This window comes from Convolutriloba macropyga, chromosome 6 (assembly GCF_964194025.1).
Source record: "Convolutriloba macropyga chromosome 6, txConMacr16.3, whole genome shotgun sequence".
Lineage (NCBI taxonomy): Eukaryota > Metazoa > Xenacoelomorpha > Acoela > Convolutidae > Convolutriloba > Convolutriloba macropyga.
In genome coordinates this window covers 72,222,791-72,227,519 of record NC_134473.1, presented here as the reverse complement: position 1 = coordinate 72,227,519, position 4,729 = coordinate 72,222,791, and positions in this window count along the sequence as shown.

Below are 4,729 nucleotides of genomic sequence, written 5' to 3'. Positions count from 1 at the left end.
GTTAGTGATGAAAATGTCACAAATGATTGCTTCCTCATTTTCAAAGTTTTTCAAAACCGCAATTCTCTGCCAGTTCCTTGAGAACACTATACAATTGCTCCACCGTTTCGCCCTTCTTTTCTTTTCTACAGAAAAAGACATAGCGATCGATAATGGTTTTTCTAGGCCAAAATGATTTCAGAGTTGAAAGATCGTAAATATTGTCGTGTGAAAATTTCTGCGTCAAGAGACGACATCCTTCAGTTCCGATGATAAGACAGTGAAGGAAGACACGTTTCTGGTCACATAGTGTCCACGGTATTTTGCTACACAGAATGCTTGCTTCAGTTATTTTCTGACATTTTAATTCCCATTGAAGTTTCAGCTAATTATCACGAATTTGACGATCTCGTTCTGTATGTTCGGTTGCATCCTCGATAGCAATTTCATTTTTTGGTTCGGTTGGCAGTCTAACATGAGTCGGTTTTGTTTGAAGCAAAGTGTCTAACGTTATGTTTTCTCTTGCGGGAATGGCCAATTTCACTTGAATCCGCCATTTTTCCCAATTTATCGTTGGGTCTGATTTGGCTCTAAATTCGCGGCAAAACAGTAAGGTAGAAAACGTGGACAGACAATGTATCACAACTTTAAGTAAACAAGTAGAAAAAGACATGAATGACAAGATTCGATATTCAAATTTGGAAGTGAATAAAATTAATTATGAAACTGAACTAGAAAAAGATGTAATTTAGAATTGAATAAGGTAATGAATTTAGCGCCGCAAAATGGTACCATGAAATATCCCTCTATACCACGCAGTTCAAGAACATTATATGGTCATCCCATCCATCGTCTCCCGGGTCGGGATACCAGCGCCATTTCAGCGCATTATTCTGTAAAAAAAATGTGCTGAATGCGCTGAAATTATGTAAGGAATGGACTGAATAGAGTGAAATGCGCTGAAATTTTTAAAAGTTGCTGAAATTTCAAAAATTCAGCGCCTCTTCAGCTCATTTCTTACATAAATTCAGCACATTTTGAGCACATTTCTCGCATAAATTTCAGCTTTTTTTCGGCGTATTTCTTACAATTTTTCAGCGCATTTTGAGCCTATCCGTAAAAAAAATTTCACCCTTTTCGAGAAAACGAAGAAACAAAAAATTTTTCAGCGCATTTCCTACAAAAATTCAGGGCATTTTAGCACATTTCAGCGTTTTTTTATATAACCTTTTTATAGTTTACTTGGATAAAGTTCAACTTTAAGCTTTACAAGTTGCTGAGATGGCAAGATTTCAAGATCATTGTGTATCAGTTTTCTGTTGTATCTTTTTTTATGGTTGGCTGGATAATAGGGTATTCAATTGCATGGTGATAATAGTGTATGGTATACATGAAGATAAAATTGTATACAATTGCATACGGATTATCTGTTTTATAATTACTTGTGGAAATTGTGGAATAAAGTTGTATGGGTTTGATAGGTCCCTGAAAATGGGAAAATTGGTGGTTATGCTACATGGTGATAATATTGCGCTATCAAGAAAAAATGGTTTACAGGATTGAAAATTAAATTATTTATGAAATTTTAATTTGTAGGGAATGGCATCAACGATTGCCACAGTAGACATAAAAGTATTCACCATAACTTTTTTTTGAAATAAAATTAATCTGATTATCGGAAACTGTTTTGTATTTTCTAGCGACTGGATTGCATTTGTATCCTAACCTTGATCTTGATATGGCACTCGAACTTTATCCCTATGGAAGACTATTTGGTTTAGAAAACTCATCCTTTCACAAATATTTAAAATTTCTTTAAAATTTCAGATTGCTGGCTATTCCTCACGACGCTGCCCGTTCCGTTTTTGAATTTAGAGAAAGAGTACCGGTTAACTGATACCTTTTTGGCGTGTTCAGTCGCAAACGAAAATCTTGGCCACGTAAGAGGCCTTGCTTTTTTTTCGTTACGCAAAAACATTCAATGGAAGATTTTCAGTTTGTTTAAATGCTGCCATCACGAGCACTTACTACTCTTGATTGTGATGGTTTTCGAAATAAATCCGGATTTATAAAAAAGAACGTCTTATTGCTACCAAAAACCTCATCGACACAATTTTCTTACCACCTCCAAACTCATACAGAAAGCTCTCTCCAGTTGATCGAAAACCTTACAAGTGCATTTCTAAGTTCTTGCACCGAAGTTTTTGCGAAACAGGAATATATTCCCAATGCTTTTTGCAACAACTCTTAGACAGCATTGCTCTCCGATTTTCATTTCCGTATTTTACGCCAGGGGCAAAGAGGAAAACAACCCTCGAGGATCTAATGCAGAAAAACGTAATATATTTGGAGACTTTTTCTTGTCTAAAATTTGAACATATGAATTTATATCGGGAAACTCAAATACTTGACATGCATTCACTGAATTGCCAAAAACGACAGAGGACTATGCATCCCGCGAGAAAGAAAACTTTATTTTTTTATCACTGTCTGATGAAAGAGTCGAGAGTCCAGAGAAGACAAACCAATCACTACTTCAAGCAAATTTTTATCCAAGTTTGACAGTCTACAGTTGCCTAGCACATGACAAACAATTGATTATAACTCTGGTCAAGGAGGAAAGAATTGAGTCCCTTGGACGATCAAATGTGAGAAAACAGTTGGTGCTGAAATAGAAGCTTTTGAAAGGTTTCTTTCTCTCTTTGAATTTTTCATATTTGAACCACGTCTATAAAATAGAAAATGCGGCTTCTGAAACTAACCCATATACATATACCAATGATTTAGTGCCAATTTTGATGGCTCTGGAGAGTCTTGCCAAAGAAATCAAGCAGCGGGTGAAAGTAAACAATGCAGTGCCCATTGTATTCAGAAATAAAGTAGACTCAATACATGCTAACTATATAATCATTTACAGAGGTGCGGAAAATGATTTTCAGTGCGCGTCTCATGAAATATTTATTGCTATAAATTTACCTGATTCAACATATTTTGCAATTATATTTTCCAATAGTTTTTAAAATGAGTCAAATGGAACATCAATTAAATTTGGATGGAGGTATAAATTGACATAACGCCGAGCAGCAAGAAAGACAGTCCTGTGTTCTGTAATGCGAGGTAAACCCAATCAAAAATTGTTTATTTACAAAAATTGTGAATGTGTTTTTCTTTTTACTTTTCTCTGATCAAGTTAGTGTTCTTTTTTTGATGTTATCTTCTTCTATCTTAAACAATTGGGTATGCTCATCTCAAAACAAAAAAATAAATTAAATCATTTCCAACTGAGTTTTTCGTGGCTCTTTCCGGGCCATCTTGTTTTGAAAAAATTGATCTCAGTTTCTATATGTTACTACTTGGCACATTTTTACCACAGTCTGATAAATTTTTATATTTTTGTTAGCACATTTATCCGAAATTTTGCTCAACAGAGAGGAAACTGAACAAACAGGAGTTGGGAAAACTGCCTGCTTTTCTTTGACATTTCATGCGAGGAAATTTTAAATGACAATTCGGTTTCCAAATTGGCAACTGCGGGGCAACATAGAAAAATCAGTGTTATTTATGTGAAACACAACTTTTTTGCTAGTGTTTGCTCAGTATTTTCAGTGGCAACGTTCCGCTTAGTATAAAACAAGGGAAGGTTTTTCGAGATCTCTTAAAGAACTTTTATTTAATCAAACCTTTTTGAAACAAAAAAGAGCTTTTAAGCCAAAAGAATTGGCCGTAATTGTTGCTTTCAATTGCTATTGTTACCTAGTGAAAGGCATAATGCATACAGAAAAATTCATTTTAATTGCGAAACGAATGTTTGTGTGACATCAACCCGATGAATGTTCAAAATTCAAAAAATGTCACATTCAAGATGTCATATTCAAAAAACAGAAAACAGAGGAACACCAACCCAATTTTACTATGATTCGCTCAAAAGGAAACCCGAAGGCAAGCGAAGAGAGGAAGTTAGAACTACTCATCGATGACAAGGTGATTGAACCGTGGTGAAAAACCAATAAATTATAGTCTTAGGTATATAATGTTTGAAATCGGACCACTGCCAAAAACCAATTTGAGGGATCTAAAATCTTCGATGATCTCATCATGCAATCTGACATAAATTCATTTGAAGGGAACGATGTACTTCACATTAATGAAGAACCAGTTGGGATTAAATTTTCCAATTTTTTTTTATAAATTGCAGCAAACCACAAAGCAATTCAACATTAAGAAAAAAAACCGCAAGTAATTGGCTGCTCGGGACATACCACCTCATTTAGTTGGAAACACTTATGCCAATTAAATCTTGGAAATTCATCGGAAAAAGAGCAGTATTTTTAACCAAGCCAAGAATAAGCCAGCAGCGGGGCCAGGAACCCGAAAAAGATTACAAGGAAACATGCGACCAAACGACGGACAAGAAGAGATTAGTTAGAAGAAATGATTATTTTGAAAAGTTTGGATCACTTTTATAAACATACTTGCTTTGTACAGAAGCGGAAAAAAATTACATAACGAGAGAACGTTCTCTTTAGGCAAAGCGGATTCCTATTTATAGACAAGTGGTCTTTCTAAACGCACAATTCAAATCGGGTAACAATTCCCAAGCTTAAAATTTTGCAAAAATTGTAAGTGAACTTCGTTGACTGGGTTGGCGCACATCAGCAAATCAACAAAAATTTTACCGTTATATAAAATATATCCTGTTAGCTGTTGCCTTTTTTATCACGGAATTTGCATGTTGAACCCTTGAAAACAA